An 18,775-nucleotide genomic window follows, 5' to 3' on the forward strand; every position below is an offset into this window, starting at 1 on the left:
ACGGATCGGACCGGATGACTGGATGGGACGGATCGGACCGGATGACTGGATGGGACGGATCGGACCGGATGACTGGATGGGACGGATCGGACCGGATGACTGGATGGGACGGATCGGACCGGATGACTGGATGGGACGGATCGGACCGGATGACTGGATGGGACGGATCGGACCGGATGACTGGATGGGACGGATCGGACCGGATGACTGGATGGGACGGATCGGACCGGATGACTGGATGGGACGGATCGGACCGGATGGGACCGGATCGGGACGGATCGGACCGGATGGGACCGGATCGGGACGGATCGGACCGGATGGGACCGGATCGGGACGGATCGGACCGGATGGGACCGGATCGGGACGGATCGGACCGGATGGGACCGGATCGGGACGGATCGGACCGGATGACTGGATGGGACGGATCGGGACGGATCGGACCGGATGACTGGATGGGACGGATCGGGACGGATCGGACCGGATGACTGGATGGGACGGATCGGGACGGATCGGACCGGATGACTGGTTGGGAGCGGACCGGAGGCGAGCGGTGCTTGTTGGATGAAGATGAAATAGGTTATATGGTTTTGAAGTGATAGAATAAAATGTGTAAGTGCAGAAGTTGATATGTTTGCCACTTGTTCCAGCGATCGGACCGGATGACTGTGACGGATCGGACCGGATGACTGTGACGGATCGGACCGGATGACTGTGACGGATCGGACCGGATGACTGTGACGGATCGGACCGGATGACTGTGACGGATCGGACCGGATGACTGTGACGGATCGGACCGGATGACTGTGACGGATCGGACCGGATGACTGTGACGGATCGGACCGGATGACTGTGACGGATCGGACCGGATGACTGTGACGGATCGGACCGGATGACTGTGACGGATCGGACCGGATGACTGTGACGGATCGGACCGGATGACTGTGACGGATCGGACCGGATGACTGTGACGGATCGGACCGGATGACTGTGACGGATCGGACCGGATGACTGTGACGGATCGGACCGGATGACTGTGACGGATCGGACCGGATGACTGTGACGGATCGGACCGGATGACTGTGACGGATCGGACCGGATGACTGTGACGGATCGGACCGGATGACTGTGACGGATCGGACCGGATGACTGTGACGGATCGGACCGGATGACTGTGACGGATCGGACCGGATGACTGTGACGGATCGGACCGGATGACTGTGACGGATCGGACCGGATGACTGTGACGGATCGGACCGGATGACTGGGACGGATCGGACCGGATGACTGGGACGGATCGGACCGGATGACTGGGACGGATCGGACCGGATGACTGGGACGGATCGGACCGGATGACTGGGACGGATCGGACCGGATGACTGGGACGGATCGGACCGGATGACTGGGACGGATCGGACCGGATGACTGGGACGGATCGGACCGGATGACTGGGACGGATCGGACCGGATGACTGGGACGGATCGGACCGGATGACTGGGACGGATCGGACCGGATGACTGGGACGGATCGGACCGGATGACTGGGACGGATCGGACCGGATGACTGTGACGGATCGGACCGGATGACTGTGACGGATCGGACCGGATGACTGGGACGGATCGGACCGGATGACTGTGACGGATCGGACCGGATGACTGTGACGGATCGGACCGGATGACTGTGACGGATCGGACCGGATGACTGTGACGGATCGGACCGGATGACTGTGACGGATCGGACCGGATGACTGTGACGGATCGGACCGGATGACTGTGACGGATCGGACCGGATGACTGTGACGGATCGGACCGGATGACTGGGACGGATCGGACCGGATGACTGGGACGGATCGGACCGGATGACTGGGACGGATCGGACCGGATGACTGTGACGGATCGGACCGGATGACTGTGACGGATCGGACCGGATGACTGGGACGGATCGGACCGGATGACTGGGACGGATCGGACCGGATGACTGGGACGGATCGGACCGGATGACTGGGACGGATCGGACCGGATGACTGGGACGGATCGGACCGGATGACTGGGACGGATCGGACCGGATGACTGGGACGGATCGGACCGGATGACTGGGACGGATCGGACCGGATGACTGGGACGGATCGGACCGGATGACTGGGACGGATCGGACCGGATGACTGGGACGGATCGGACCGGATGACTGGGACGGATCGGACCGGATGACTGGGACGGATCGGACCGGATGACTGGGACGGATCGGACCGGATGACTGGGACGGATCGGACCGGATGACTGGGACGGATCGGACCGGATGACTGGGACGGATCGGACCGGATGACTGGGACGGATCGGACCGGATGACTGGGACGGATCGGACCGGATGACTGGGACGGATCGGACCGGATGACTGGATGGGAGCGGACCGGAGGCGAGCGGTGCTTGTTGGATGAAGATGAAATAGGTTATATGGTTTTGAAGTGATAAAATAAAGTGTGTAGGTGCAGAAGTTGAGATGTTTGCCACTTGTTCCAGCGATCGGGCTGACTGTGACGGATCGGACCGGATGACTGTGACGGATCGGACCTGACTGCCTGGGACGGATCGGACCTGACTGCCTGGGACGGATCGGACCTGACTGCCTGTGACGGATCGGACCTGACTGCCTGTGACGGATCGGACCTGACTGCCTGGGACGGATCGGACCTGACTGCCTGGGACGGATCGGACCTGACTGCCTGGGACGGATCGGACCTGACTGCCTGGGACGGATCGGACCTGACTGCCTGTGACGGATCGGACCTGACTGCCTGTGACGGATCGGACCTGACTGCCTGTGACGGATCGGACCTGACTGCCTGGGACGGATCGGACCTGACTGCCTGGGACGGATCGGACCTGACTGCCTGGGACGGATCGGACCTGACTGCCTGGGACGGATCGGACCTGACTGCCTGGGACGGATCGGACCTGACTGCCTGGGACGGATCGGACCTGACTGCCTGGGACGGATCGGTTCGATGTTTAGTTCTAAGTATATTACCAATTGTTGTGTGAATGCGAGAGTGATTGCTTAAGGCCCACTTCCAATGTATGAAGAAAATTCAATAGGTGTTAAAATTTATCAAATTAGTTTGTACTTAAGGTATTCGGGAATGGAAAGGTCGAGTGTGACGAAGCTTTATCGAACTGCACCGGAGTGAACCGAAGCGTATTGGACCGAACGTAAACGAAGCAAAGTGTATTGTACCGAATCCAAACGAGGGGTATTGTACCGGGCCGAACGTAACGTAAGCGTATTGGAGCGGACTGGGCCGAATCGAACCAAGGCGTATTGGAGCGGAGCGGATCGAACCGAACTTAACCGAAGTGTATTGAACCGTAACGGGGCGGACTGGATGTTGTTACTTGAAGATTTTCGTGAGAACTGAGAAAGGGTGTGGAGACGCGTATGTGAAATGTGGTGCGTCTTTGGGAATGCGTAGGTTAATAAGTATAATGAATGTCTTAGTAACATTTTTATGTTTGTAATAATAATAGGTTTTTAATGGTTGTAATTACAGAAAGTCATAGGATCTGTGCCTGGTTACTGAGAGGTTGTCGTGAAGTTATGAGGTGAACAGTGATGGATTGTCGTAAAGCGATGCGGAGTGTGTTGGAGATAATATTATGGTGTGAAAATTGAAATAGTTGATGGAAAATTAGCAATGGATTTGCGGTTGCAAGTTAACGAGTTTTTCACGATTGTGTAAAGGTTTGAGGTTTAGTTTTAAGCATATTATCAATTGTTGTGTGAATGCGAGAGTGATTGCTTAAGGCCTATTTCCAATGGAAACACTAGTTTTTGATGTAAATAGTTTTTAAAATCTTTAAAATTAATTAGTTTGGTTTTTAGCAGTTAGGTATTGGGAAGGTTTAGCGTGTCAACTCGGAATTGGACCAGAGTTGAATGGACGAGTTTGGAGCAGAGTTGAATGGACCAGTTTGGAGCAGAGTTGAATGGACCAGTTTGGAGCAGAGTTGATTGGACCAGTTTGGAGCAGAGTTGATTGGACCAGTTTGGAGCAGAGTTGATTGGACCAGTTTGGAGCAGAGTTGATTGGACTAGTTTGGAGCAGAGTTGATTGGACCAGTTTGGAGCAGAGTTGATTGGACCAGTTTGGAGCAGAGTTGATTGGACTAGTTTGGAGCAGAGTTGATTGGACCAGTTTGGACCAGATTGGAGCAGAGTTGATTGGACCAGATTGGAGCAGAGTTGATTGGACCAGATTGGAGCAGAGTTGATTGGACCAGATTGGAGCAGAGTTGATTGGACCAGATTGGAGCAGAGAGCAGATGTGTAATGATGGGTTTTAATTGGTGATAGTGATGATGCAGAGTTTTTATTTAGCAGGTGTGGAGGTGGATCGTAGATGTTTGCGCAGATTTTGAAGGTTACGTGTAGTTTGTGTAAAGGTTTGAGGTTTAGTTTTAAGCATATTATTAATTGTTGCGTGAATGAGAGAGTGAATGCGCAAGGCATACTCCCAATTTGTCCCAATGGGAAGTTTATTTTTGTGATGTGTATAGAAAAGCGGAAATATATATTCATCTTTTAACGTTAATCAGTTTGGTTTTTAGCAGTTAGGTAAGGTAAAGGTTGTTCGTGGCAACGCTGGAGCGTAGCGGATGGGACCGAGACTTGAGCGTAGCGGACGGGACCGAGACTTGAGCGTAGCGGACGGGACCGAGACTTGAGCGTAGCGGACGGGACCGAGACTTGAGCGTAGCGGACGGGACCGAGACTTGAGCGTAGCGGACGGGACCGAGACTTGAGCGTAGCGGACGGGACCGAGACTTGAGCGTAGCGGACGGGACCGAGACTTGAGCGTAGCGGACGGGACCGAGACTTGAGCGTAGCGGACGGGACCGAGACTTGAGCGTAGCGGACGGGACCGAGACTTGAGCGTAGCGGACGGGACCGAGACTTGAGCGTAGCGGACGGGACCGAGACTTGAGCGTAGCGGACGGGACCGAGACTTGAGCGTAGCGGATGGGACCGAGACTTGAGCGTAGCGGATGGGACCGAGACTTGAGTGTAGCGGAGCAACCTGGACGAGTTGAAATGTGAATGGTTATGATAAGATGTATTTAGTCGTAAGTTTATAAATTTTTATTTTGCAGGTGTAAAGGTGAATTGTAGCTGTTTACGGTTGTGTAAAGTTTGTGTAAGGGTAGAGGTTTAGTCATAAGCATATTATGAATAGTTGTGTGAATGCGAGAGTGATTGTGTAAGGCCTACTTGAAAAGGGAATAAGTTTAATTTAATGTTTGAGATGAATTGCTTTGTCTTTTAGTATTTGGCCATCGGAAAGGTTAAGGTTGACAATGTTGAATCGAAGCGGACGGGAGTAGATCGAACTGAAGCGGAGTGGATTCGAGCGGTGCTTTTTCCGATAAAGAGGGAAAGCGGTGTTAAAAGTTAAGTTAGGGAATGAAGTTGTGTAATTGCAGAAGTTGAAGATATTTTACTTGTTACAGAGAACTTGGAGCAGGAGAAACGTGATAAATTGTCGGTGGTGACCGGATGTGAATAGCTTAGGACAAAGTAGATGGAAAGATGGAGTGTACAGAGTGTGAGTAAATGGTTTTGTTGGGAAATATGTGTAAGGATGGGTTTTAATTGTTTGGTTTTTAATTGGTGATAGATATTATGAAGTGTTTTGTTGGAGACACGATTATGATGCAGGAATTGGAATTGTTGTGGAAAATTAGACATGGATTTGTTATTGGGAATTGTCGATCTTTTTTGTTTTGCAGGTGTTGTGGTGAAACGAAGAGGTTTACGCTTGCGCAAAGTTTGTGCAAAGGTTGGAGGTTTAGTTTTAAGCATATTATATATTTTTTGTGTGAATGAGTGAGTGATTGGGTAAGGCATACCCCCAATGGGGACACGAGAGATGTTTAAGATTAATTAGCTTGTCTTTTAGTAGTTTAGGATGTGAATGCTGGATTGTAGCGGACCGGAGTGAACGGAAGTGGATCGAAGTGGATCGCAGTGGAATGGACCGGAGTGGAACGAGTTGAGTGGATAGGGAAGTGGATAGTGTAAAGTCGTGCATGGCCGCTTTAGAGGGGAGATGTCATTGGCAGTTTTTGAGTTCGCGTTCCGTAGGTCGGTGGGATTTTATGGAGTAGGAGTGTGGGGTTGTCAGAAAGTTTGGAACAGGAAGAGATGATTGCGGGAGTTGTTTATACGGATATAATTAATTTGTGTATTGATATGAAAGTGGAAATAGATTTAAATAAAATGTAGTTTAAGTGATTTTGAAAGCAACCGCTTATTTGAAAGTTTTAATTTTTTATATTAAAAGATCGGATGATTTATTTTCCAAAAAGAAAGAAAGGAATAGGAAGGCGCATATCGTAGTAATTAGGTCTAAATGGAGTAGGAGCAGTTTTGTAGATAATGGTATTTGGTTTAGTTGTGAAGTGTTAATAACTAGGGAAGATTAAAATTGGCACAATCATGTTGTCGAGGGGTTTAACGGTAAGAAAGGAATATATTGAGTGGCGCTGTTGTTGAAAGAATTGTTCTTGTGGTTTGGCCACGTAATGCAGTTAGGTCACGAGTGTTTGGTTTCAATTGGAGTTTAAAACATTGCGGGTATGCACGGGCTTTGACTATCCAGTTTATTACGGAGTTGACGGTGTGTGCGATGGATTAAAATATCTTTAATATATTCGGCAGTTGTCGTGAAGCGTGTCATTGCCGATGGAAAGGAACGTAGTGAAGGTACGGAATAAAGATAACGGAATTATGTATTGAGTTTAAAGTGGTGGGAATATGTTTTTTAGTTTAGTTGGAGTGTGTGTGCAATTAGTGTTAAGACGTACAGAGGTAGTTATAGGCTGACAGAGCGATACAGACGCGGTTAGGATGATGGATGGAGGCAGAGACATAGGGACAGATACACAGACACACGGACAGGGTGATGGTCAGACGGACAGATATACAGACGCGGTCAGGGTGATGGAAAGGGACGAAGAGATGCTTTTACATACGTAGAAACGTGCATGAATGCATAGATACATGGATTTATACATACGTGGATACATCCATAGATACAGAGATGCATAGATAAATGCATAGATAGATACATACGTACATACTTTGTCTTATCAGGGTGAATTTAAATAAGTGTTTTAATGATGTTTTAGGAAGGTTTTCATAGGTTTGTCTTAATTATTTTTGCACTTGTCGTTAAGGGCGGTATTCTGGATGGGAAGCAAAGTGTATGAAGAAAGCTGAAGAATGAATAAAATGTTAAGCAACGTAAGTGTGTGAATTAGGATTTGCTAAACCCAAGATTAAAACTGTGGAATATTTTTTAATTGCAGGCGTCTGCCGAAGAAATGACGAATAGACGTTTGAGTAGGAGAGAAGAGATGATTTATTGTCGTGTGATTCATTGATGTACCTTTTTTGACTTATTATCTATATACTTTGTAATTTGAGAGTAAATCTGTAAATTGATGATATATAAGTAGTGTATTGTAGTTAGCCATTTGAGTGTCTAATTTATTTTATTGGCGTATGTTATTAATATGACAGTGTTTATGTACATTTTTATTTTGGTTGTTGCAAGAGATATAATTATGATATTGCATGAAGGTTTGAATTTGATTGTAAATAAAAGAGTTAAAAAGGGTGTAAATTTATGGAGGAGAAGCCGCATAAGCGCTGCACAAAAGGTGTTTAAAAGGTACGGAAATATTGTTATGATTAATTATAGTTGTGTTCGCTTATTTAGGGCAATGTCACGCTTGTTGAGGAAGAGAGTTGGAAACACTGTGACCGCATGAACTCTATGGAAGGTTATGACAAGTGTGCCGCCAAGTATATGCGCCGTGGTACTAGCGTGTTGCACAATGGAAGGAATGGTTGATTCCATGAAGTCATGCTGGGTGTAAGGTGCGGCGGTGGTTTCTTTGTCTTCGTTCAAGAGACCTTTCTACAGGCATTGTTGGTTTAAGTCGGGTGTAAAAAGTGACGTATATACGTTACTAAATGTATCAATATATATGAAAAATGTACGTTTATTTGGCATTATAGTTGTAAATAAAAATGGTTACAAATTTATTCGTTTCAGTTTTGAATGGGGCGTGTGGCAACACTTGGCACGGTGTTGTAGGGGGCGATGTTGTCGACGTGACGTATCAGTAGTAGGGTGTCGGCAAGCGTCATTAGACGTCATCGTTGCTCCCGGAGCGCGGCAAGGCCTTAGTAGACGTGTAGCGTCATCGGCTACGTTGTTTGATCTATTTCCTGCGGCGAAGGTATGTTTTAGTTCTTTTTTTTTAAGTTTAATCTTGTTTGTTTGCGCGGAAATATTATCTGAATTCTTATACTATAGTCGAAAGCGTGGCTTAGTGGATAAGACCGCTGGATTGTAAGGCCGATGATGGTGGGTTCGATACCCGCCTAGGACGAGCTTCCAAACCCGACAAAGTTGAGGATGCAGCCCCTGCGGTCAGGGGTGCGTCGGCCGTGAACCTAAGGCCTTTAGGGTTGCGCCTGGTCCTGAAAATGGCCAGAACGCTGGAAAAAGCAATCAAGATGACGATGACGATGACGATGACGATGACGATGACGATGACGATGACGATGACGATGACGATGACGATGACGATGACGATGACGATGACGATGACGATGACGATGACGATGACGATGACGATGACGATGACGATGACGATGACAAGATGCAAAGTGCTAAGTGCGCGAGTGCATTCGACATGAGACACTCTCACTCACACGAGTCACGAGGATCGACGATCGACGATCGTCGATCGGCAAGGCAACTGGCACTGGCACTAGCACTAGCAGAAGAAGAGAGTGAGTGAGAAGGAAGGAGGAGGAGGAGGAAGAAGAGGAGTGAGAGAGACAGAGGAGGATGAAGACGAGAGCCAGAGCCGGAGGAGCAAGAAGAAGAAAGGTAGGAGAGGAGTACAACAAATCTTTTATACATACATACATACATAGAGAGATGCATAGATACATGCATGTAACTATCTATGTATTCATGTATCTATGAAGACATAGATAGATACATGCATGCATGCATCTATCTATGTCTTCATAGACACATGTATGTATCGATCTATGTATTCATAGATAGATGCAAGCATGCACACACCCACACACCCATTGATAGATAGATAGATAGAGAGAGATGCATGGATAGATAGATACATACACACACAGACAGTAAGAGAGATAGATAGATACAGACAGACAGACAGAGAGAGAGATACATACATACAGACAGACAGACACTAAGAGAGAGAGATACATTACATATATGCATGCATAGAAACCTAGACTCTATACATACATGGCAGGTAACTATGTAAGTACCTATGTCTGTGAGTGTGTATGTCTGTCAGCGTGTCTCGCATCCGTGTCTGCCTGTGTGTATATATATATCTAACTATGTCTGTGTGTATGTGTCTATCTATGTATGTATGTATCTAACTAACTATGTCTGTCTGTGTGTATGTATGTAACTAACTGTCTTGTGTTTGTAACGATCTATGTCTGTGTGTATGTATGTATGGAACTATGTCTTGCGTATGTATCTAACTAACTATGTCTGTGTGTCTGTATGTATGTATGTATGTATGTATGTAACTAACTATGTCTTGTGTTTGTAACTAGCTATGTGTGTGTGTGTATCTATATATCTATGCATGTATCTGTGTATCTATATATCTATGCATGTATCTATGCATGTATGTAACTATCTATGTATCTATGTATCTATGCATGTATGTAACTATCTATATATGTAACTATCTATATATGTAACTATCTATATATGTAACTATCTATATATGTCTGTCTGTCTGTCTTTCTGTGGATGAATGTATGTATGTATCAATGTCTGTGTGTATGTATGCATGCATCTATCTCTGTCTGTCTGTCTGTCTGTCTGTGAATGAATTAATGTATGTAGGTATGTATCAATATACGTATGTATATATATCCATCTATCTACCTGTCTGTCTCTAAATGAATGTTTGTATGTATCAATGTATGTATGTATGTATGTATGTATGTATGTACGTATCTATGCATGCACCTACTTATTGATCTATCTATGTACATACCTTTCCTTCTGCGTAGTACCTTTAAATGCCAGAATGCCGGCACCAGTTGCAGCCATACAGCCACGTCCGAAACACCTCACGCTACATCTACTTCCAAACCTATAACATGTACAAAAAATGCAACCCAAATGTGCTCAAAGGTACCCCTCTTTCCTATTAAAATAACAATTAAAACACGCAAATTCATTCCATAATCATTTCTATTTCATTTCATTTCAAACAATTTTTATATCATATAAATCACAAATTTCACGACATTTCTTTCCCTTTCGAGTGCATTTTCGATCACGGATCAACTGAGGTGTTAACCAGCCGAAACGGATATCCGTCCTTCTTGCGAATACGCCGACGTCAAAACAAAGATAACCTACACGCAACCAAAAATTATCAGTCAATTTCATTAAACACATACACTAACCATTTCCGCGTTAAACTCTCCCGAGTTTCATTGATCACCTCTACTGCAAAAGTACGCACTCGCTTCGCAAACTAACCTTCGCGATACCAACAAATTACACTATTCTCTATAGAGCTATCTCAGTTGTGACGTCGGTGCCGAAGTAAACCGTCGAGGCCAGTGGACGACCATGTTTCCTACCACTTTCCTTCTATGGACAAATAGCGTGGGTCTCGTTACTTAATTTGAGGTTTCTGAGATAACTCTATGTACGGCAACAGATTCCCAATACTATAAAAATTCATTCAACTATATATTCGCTCGAAAACAACGTTTCCTTTCTTTAAACTATAAACATTACATTACTATTTATTTCTGCACTGAAAATAAAAATTAACGCTTCCTAAAATGCATCTAAAACCTAAAGGCGTATTCTACTCGACACTCACGCGTGAAAAATGCTACAAAAATAATTTATATCTATTCATTCGGGTCCCCATTCTACGCAAACACATTAACAAATACCTAAATCAATCAATCAATCAATCAATCTATCAATAAATAAGTAAGTACGTAAATCAATAATTAAATACGTAATAAGATAAATACGACTATCAATACGTAAATACGTTATTACCGAACATGCCTATTTCGCCACAATTGTCAACAGTCATAGCCCAATTCCGCACACTTTACAAATAGAACATTCTGTTCTTCTTGTTCAGTACGTTAGCCTTGGGTTAGGTTATGCTGCAATAGAGGCTGCCTATTCAACTTGTCATTGGACCCTTCCAAAATCACTATCCATACAAAAAAAGCTATTCTTAGACTTAACCATTAATAAACTGTGTTTTTCGTAAAAATACAACTGACGATTTAAATTAGGGATGAACCGGTACCGATACCATATCGGTATCGCCACCGATACTCGGGGTTTCCCGATAGTATCGGATCGGTTGGTTCTATACCGATACTAAACCGATACTCGTTTAAAATGCGTCATATGGCCCTACATGACATTTTTAGGTCTTTTAGTAACATATTGATGGTGATAATATCTCATTTCTACCAATTTAAATCGTGACGAGTTCTCATTTATATAAAAAGTACCTGAATTCAGTTTATCTAACAACTAATAAGCGAAAATCTTTCTTAGTACGAGCATACTACTCTAGGGATGAACCGATACCATATAGGTATCGGTTGAAATATCGGGTTTTGGATCATAGTAAGTAAATATCGGTATCGATCGGTATCGGTTCGTGTTTGTACCGGTATCGATCGGTATCGGGTTAAGCCTGGTATCGGCCATCTCTAGTTATTTGAAAAGAGAGCTCTCAGTTGGAAAAGGGGCTTAGTCTCGTGACATAATTTACGCTGCCATATTGGTGGGTTTAACGCGGGCCAACCATTATGGCTACCGGAACAGCGCTACGACTTGGGAGGGTGTGACGTACTACTATCCCATCTGAAAGCTCTCTATAACGACAATTGGGCCTAAACAAGAATTTCAATCTTTAAATTTCGTGGTAACCCTCAACTAGTCAAAATTCTAAACTACCTGACATTTAAAATAATTAACAAAATTTAAGGTAGTTAACTATAAGAATTTCGTGATAAAAAATTTTCTTCCTACACTATTAACTACTCGTCCAGAGTTGATTAACTATTGATCATATTCTCATAAATATGTTGAAAACTTCTAGTCTACTCTCGAATATAATATACTTCCTGTAAAACTCCAACAATTCCTAATTTTAAACATATAAAATTTACATGTTTGAACACATAAATATCCTATCATTTTGCCGTTTCACACCTATAATACCTGTTCTTTTTTATGCACCAAGCGCTGGGAGCCCATCATCAAGCCTCACATTTTACCTATATTCGGTCCAATGGGCCAGCACCGTAACTTTTAACAAAATAAAAATGTTTTCTTTGAAAACTGTCCGGATATGAGTTATAAAAACTATGCGGAAAGGGCCTATAACTCTTTAAGGTGTCAAAAATAAAACTGTGCGAAAATGGGTGTTCCTCTAATTACATAAGTAAATAAACAAATATATGCATCATCTAATGCTTAATAAGTACACAAATAAATACGTAAATAAATATATACGTCTTTAATACATAAATACGTAAATAAATAAATACACAAGTAAATTATTACATCCATAATTAAATAGATAAATACGTAAATAAAATATATGTACGTAATTAAATACATAAATACGTCAATTAATAAATACTCAAGTAAATAATTAAATACATACTTAAATAAATAAATTCGTAAATAAATAAATATATACGTAGTTAAATACATAAATATTAAATTATTCTATTAACAAGTTCCCGAAAAATACTATAAAAAATAGAGTCCCAAAACACCTAAGAATCTAAAACTATTTACAATATTTCAACTATTCGACGCGCCATTACAAATCAAATATTCAACTTACTAATTCTCAACTTCAAGTAATTCGAGCGAGCCTTTCTCATTTAATTCCGGACCACTCAAAGAAATCGTCGCCAACATGTCCCTACATCAGAAGCATCGACCAATAATAGAGCCACTTCCCGCGATTCAACGGAATCTTCCCGTTCTACAATATGTTCTCCAACATAACCAGACACGGACAAAGTTGTATCACAAACCGACCACTGAAATAAAAGTGTTGCCATTAGACAAAGTTGCATTTCACATGTTTCAACTACACCAAGCTAACCTTAACACCTTGGAAAATACACTACGTTCTACATAGTACTTTCAATTCAATTGAGCTTAAGACGTTCGACAATAAACTACAGTAGGCTTAACACGTTGCAAAATAGACTAAACTAGGCTTAACACGTTCAAATGCCAAAAAATATAAAATCAAACGGAGCCTCCGAGATACCTAGGCATGTAGCGAAGCAAGAATATTTTTTTGACTAATTTAGTTCGCCGTGTTTTCCCGCTTGGGGGCGCTTATACGACCGTAAAATAAACAAGTTCAGCCTCATGACCCCGTCGACTGCTACAATATTAGAGCAAGGTATAGACGTAGAGCGGTGAAGCCGAGGTCGCGGATAGTTAAAAAATGTTTTTGAAAATTTCCGAAGACCTTTATTAAACAATCATTCCAAAGAAGTAAAGGATAAAAATGTTAAGGTTAAAAAAATGAAAGGTTTTGAAGGGGTAAAAAATCCTCTAATGGTATATGAAAACTGTGAATTAGCAACTTCAAGAAGTTTGGTTTTACTAAAAAAACAACGATGTTAAAATCTCATAATTACTTTTTTGTCCATACAATCTAACCAATAGATTCAATAAAAAGTGAATAGCCCCTAAAAATTACGTTAATTTAAAGGTGAAACCTTTCTCTTTCATAAAAGTTTTATAATTGGCCCCTAAAATGTCATCGATAATTTATGGAAGACCCCGGTCGCAACGGTCATTAAAGCGCCACCTCGTACACACAAAGGGTAAAAATATTTCCTCTATGAAACTGGATATTTCCCCACGTAAAAATCGACATGCATGGGCCTAGGTTGGACTCTCAAAAATAGACTACACTACGATTAACAAGTGCCAAATACAATCAATTTAGTTAAGACACACCAATACACTAAACTAACTTTAACACGTAAAATTCGCTAAACTAGGCTTAACACCTTCAAAATAGACAAAAATTTCTTCGGACGCTCAAAAATAGACTACACTACGATTAACAAGTGCAAAATACAATCAATTAGGTTAAGACGTACCAATACACTAAACTAACCTTAACACGTAAAATTCGCTAAACTAGGCTTAACACCTTCAAAATAGACAAAAATTTCTTCGGACGCTCAAAAATAGGACGATTAAGGACACCAAATACAATAAATATGGCTTACAGCCTTCAATATACACTAAACTAATTTTAACCCGTTGCAAAATAGACTAAACACGCCTTAAGACGTTCAAAATAGACTAAATTAACATTAACACACTCAAAATATTCTAATCCCGGTCTAACATGCTACAATTACTAATTCAAATAAAGTAAAATAACATATTTCTTACCAATAATAACTGATCCCGAGAAATGTCTCAGCAATGCCACTCTCGTCCATCTCTATTGAAGGCTTAAAGAAAGCTGCAACCCTGATCACCGTTTAAGCGCAACTTGACAAATAATCTAAAGTAATAACATTCAGTATATTATACACATTATTCTTGATACTTCATTTAAATTAATCAACTTACCAAAGCAATTTCATCCAATTCAAAAGCCTCATTTAAGACCGAAATGATGTAAAGCATCCAAAATATTTCTCGTCATTTGCAAGAACAACCCAAAAACATCTCGCCATGGCACGTTGAATCGGAAACCTAAAAATAAATAAGTAGTCAAGATTTGGATTAACAAAATATTCAAAATTAACTATTATCTATAACACTTACTTTCGGTTCAATTTCTTTCATTTCGGAAGTAGACAACAACGTTCACTTGATTCGCGCCAAAACTTCAGCGCTTCTTAGTTTTTCCGCTCTTTAATTTCTCCAAGACACCGACTAATTGTACGCCTTTACGCTCCTGTAAACATAAAAATCATTAATATCATTTCGTTTTTGGAAAGCGACTAATTTCTTTTCACCTCAACACTTGATTCCAATAAACTGAATGGCATTCCAATAATCAAGTACTTGGAGAAAAATGGTTCGTAACTAAATTCATTCTCAATTACTTCCGTTAATTCCTTTACATGTATAATTCCCATCCAACGTAACTTCAAAGGAAACTTAAAATTAATCAAATAAATAAAATACAATAACAAAAAATACTACTTACCTTTAAAACTTCATTTCCATCGCTTTTAAACGGTAACATAAGCCAATTTTCATAAATTTCCAACCAAAAGGCATACGAATCAAATCTTTCACAAAACTTCCTCTTACATGGACAAAACTCGGCTTGCCTAACTTTAAAATACACAAAAACCGGCTTGCCCACTTTAAAATGGACAAAACCAGGCTCGGCCGTGCACTTTAAAATAGACAAAACCAGGCTCGGCCGTGCACTTTAAAATAGACAAAACCAGGCTCGGCCGTGCACTTTAAAATAGACAAAACCAGGCTCGGCCGTGCACTTTAAAATAGACAAATCCAGCCTCGGCCGTCCACTTTAAAATAGACAAAACCAGCCTCGGCCGTCCACTTTAAAATAGACAAATCCAGCCTCGGCCGTCCACTTTAAAATAGACAAAACCAGCCTCGGCCGTCCACTTTAAAATAGACAAAACCAGGCTCGGCCGTGCACTTTAAAATGGACAAAATTAGCCTCGGCCGTGCACTTTAAAATAGACAAACCCAGGCTCGACCGTGCACTTTAAAATAGACAAACCCAGGCTCGGCCGTGCACTTTAAAATAGACAAACCCAGGCTCGGCCGTGCACTTTAAAATAGACAAACCCAGGCTCGGTCGTGCACTTTAAAATAGACAAACCCAGGCTCGGACACTTTAAAATGGACAAACCCAGGCTCGACCACTTTAAAATGGACAAAACCCGGCTTCGCCACTTTAAAATGGACAAAACTCGGCTTGCCAAACTTTAAAATGGATAAAACCAGGCTGGCCCACTTTAAAATGGATAAAACTAGGCTGGCCCACTTTAAAATGGATAAAACCAGGCTGGCCCACTTTGAAATAGACAAAACCAGGCTGGCCCACTTTAAAATAGACAAACCCAGGCTGGCCCACTTTAAAATGAACAAAACCAGCCTGGCCCACTTTAAAATGGACAAAACCAGCCTTGCCCACTTTGAAATAGACAAAACCAGCCTTTCACCCCACTTTAAAATGGACAAAACCAGGCTGGCCCACTTTAAAATGGATAAAACCAGGCTGGCCCACTTTAAAATGGATAAAACCAGGCTGGCCCACTTTAAAATGAACAAAACCAGCCTGGCCCACTTTAAAATGGACAAAACCAGCCTTGCCCACTTTGAAATGGACAAAACCAGGCTGGCCCACTTTAAAATGAACAAAACCAGCCTGGCCCACTTTAAAATGGACAAAACCAGCCTTGCCCACTTTGAAATAGACAAAACCAGCCTTTCACCCCACTTTAAAATGGACAAAACCAGGCTGGCCCACTTTAAAATGGATAAAACCAGGCTGGCCCACTTTAAAATGGATAAAACCAGGCTGGCCCACTTTAAAATGGATAAAACCAGGCTGGCCCACTTTAAAATGAACAAAACCAGCCTGGCCCACTTTAAAATGGACAAAACCAGCCTTGCCCACTTTGAAATGGACAAAACCAGGCTGGCCCACTTTAAAATGAACAAAACCAGCCTGGCCCACTTTAAAATGGACAAAACCAGCCTTGCCCACTTTAAAATAGACAAAACCAGCCTTTCACCCCACTTCAAAATGGACAAAACCAGGCTGGCCCACTTCAAAATGGACAAAACCAGGCTGGCCCACTTTAAAATGGATAAAACCAGGCTGGCCCACTTTAAAATGGATAAAACCAGGCTGGCCCACTTTAAAATGGATAAAACCAGGCTGGCCCACTTTAAAATGGACAAAACCAGCCTTGCCCACTTTAAAATAGACAAAACCAGGCTGGCCCACTTTAAAATAGTCCAAACCAGGCTGCCCGCTTTCGCCGCAATGACAAAAACAATCCGAAAATTAACAAAAATAAATTTTAACAAATTAATTCACGGCATCGTCAACAATAATTCAAAGAAATTAATTCGCGCATCGTCAAAAATAATAATTAATACCACACACTAAGAGTATAATATAAAGAAATTCATTTTACGCGCCCGGTAATTGTTGTAAAATAATAAAAATATATTACAAATTAAATCATTCAACTTACATAAAAATCCATAATCATTTTCAAAAATGCAAGGCCACTCCACTGAATCCGCTCCAACACAAAACTAATCTTCAATCCACGACCGAAAATCCGCACGTCTTAACTCTACGACTTTAAATCTAAAATGACGGAAAACAAATTGCGACATGTTCACTGCTCAGCGACTAAACTTAAACTGATTGATAGTATTAATTTCTTGGCAAAAACATGATGACGTCACAAACTACATCCAGCCCCCTCTTTTGGGTAAAACGAATTAAGCAATCAAATTTCAGCAAAAACATTTATAATAACTTACATTTTTTTATTAAGAAATAGGTCAAAATTATACGTCCATCACCTTCCTACTTGGTATATATAGCTCAGCCCACTACCAATTAGTAGTCAGTCTTCGAGATGTCATCCAGGATGTTTAGCTAACCTGCGTAAACGATCAAGCGCTGAACGAGCCCACCGTTTTACCCCGTCGCATTCTTCAAGGACGCTGCTGGTACGCCAAAGTCAAGATACTTCAGCTGACCAACCCCTCCAACTACTGTTCTGGAATGCCTAAGTATCAAGAATACTTACCTGACCATCTCTTCCATGTACGCTTCTACAATGCCAAGGTCAAGATTCTTCAACTGACCGACCCTTACGAGTAACCTTCAACAATTACAAGGTCAAATTCTTCAACTGACCGACCCTTCCGAGTACGGTTCTAGAATGCCCGAACCAAGATTCTTCAACTCACCGACCCTTACGAGTAACCTTCAACAATAACAAGGTCAAATTCTTCAACTGATCGACCCTTCCGAGTACGGTTCTAGAATGCCCGAACCAAGATTCTTCAACTGACCATACAGTCTAAGCGGTCTGTTCCCAGCCCATCCTTCAACAATAATAAAACCATCTGCCGACCGCCACACATTTTCTCTTACTCTTGTATAAAACGACAATCGTTTTGTATTGCAACCAATAAAATCAGCTTCTCCGAACTTGCAAAAAATTGTTACTTGTTCTTATTTAATAACACTTTCTCGAATATATTAGTACTTGCACGAGTGCCATATCAAAATGGTTCCAATTTTGTGCCCGTCTTGATCAGGCTCTTGACAATCGCTACTAAATTTAAACCATTTCAAACCTTCCTGAAATACTTTCATGCAATAAAGCCCACCTTTGATAACCTGAAAACTTAAAATCCACATCAAACCAACAAACAACTTAACTCTCCTCCTGTTCCAACAGGAATCTATAAAAATTCCTTTTTATTTTCTTCGGGAGCAACTACGCGTGTTTCTTTACAACAACAGCTTGGACATCAACTATACTTTCACATTGTATTTTATTTCACTTACGAAAACCCCTCAATGTAAACTTACGTCCTTTTCTCACCACCTTTTGT

General features: G+C 42.5%; 3 long non-coding RNA genes across 7 annotated transcripts; 2 read left to right on the plus strand and 1 right to left on the minus strand.

Moving 5' to 3' along the window:
* Positions 1-2,871: 2,871 nt before the first annotated feature.
* Positions 2,872-7,969, plus strand: LOC149690450 (uncharacterized). Of its 3 annotated transcripts, XR_016383740.1 has the most exons (8): positions 2,872-3,459; positions 3,542-5,084; positions 5,142-5,593; positions 5,666-6,039; positions 6,709-6,753; positions 7,227-7,293; positions 7,359-7,712; positions 7,772-7,969. It is a non-coding gene; the product is annotated as an uncharacterized LOC149690450 (long non-coding RNA). The 3 variants fall into 3 exon arrangements; XR_016383739.1 differs by having other exon boundaries at positions 3,542-5,593; XR_016383741.1 differs by lacking the exons at positions 2,872-3,459; positions 3,542-5,084; positions 5,142-5,593; positions 5,666-6,039 and adding an exon at positions 6,499-6,624.
* A 4,661-nt stretch (positions 7,970-12,630) lies between these two features.
* LOC149690451 (uncharacterized) lies at positions 12,631-17,704 on the minus strand. 3 transcript variants are annotated; one of them, XR_016383743.1, is made up of 6 exons: positions 17,389-17,704; positions 15,348-15,478; positions 15,154-15,285; positions 14,960-15,092; positions 14,579-14,887; positions 12,631-13,191 (listed from the first exon to the last, which is right to left on the minus strand). It is a non-coding gene; the product is annotated as an uncharacterized LOC149690451 (long non-coding RNA). The 3 variants fall into 3 exon arrangements; XR_016383744.1 differs by having other exon boundaries at positions 15,154-15,255; positions 15,348-17,427; XR_016383742.1 differs by having other exon boundaries at positions 15,348-17,427.
* On the plus strand, positions 17,566-18,365 carry LOC149690452 (uncharacterized). The gene is made up of 2 exons (XR_016383745.1): positions 17,566-17,634; positions 17,701-18,365. It is a non-coding gene; the product is annotated as an uncharacterized LOC149690452 (long non-coding RNA).
* The last annotated feature ends 410 nt before the right edge of the window (positions 18,366-18,775 follow it).

The sequence above is a fragment of the Phalangium opilio genome, unplaced genomic scaffold, assembly GCF_054372755.1.
Source record: "Phalangium opilio isolate 3A_F unplaced genomic scaffold, DU_Popi_V2 ptg000031l_1, whole genome shotgun sequence".
In the NCBI taxonomy this organism is placed as follows: Eukaryota; Metazoa; Arthropoda; class Arachnida; order Opiliones; family Phalangiidae; genus Phalangium; species Phalangium opilio.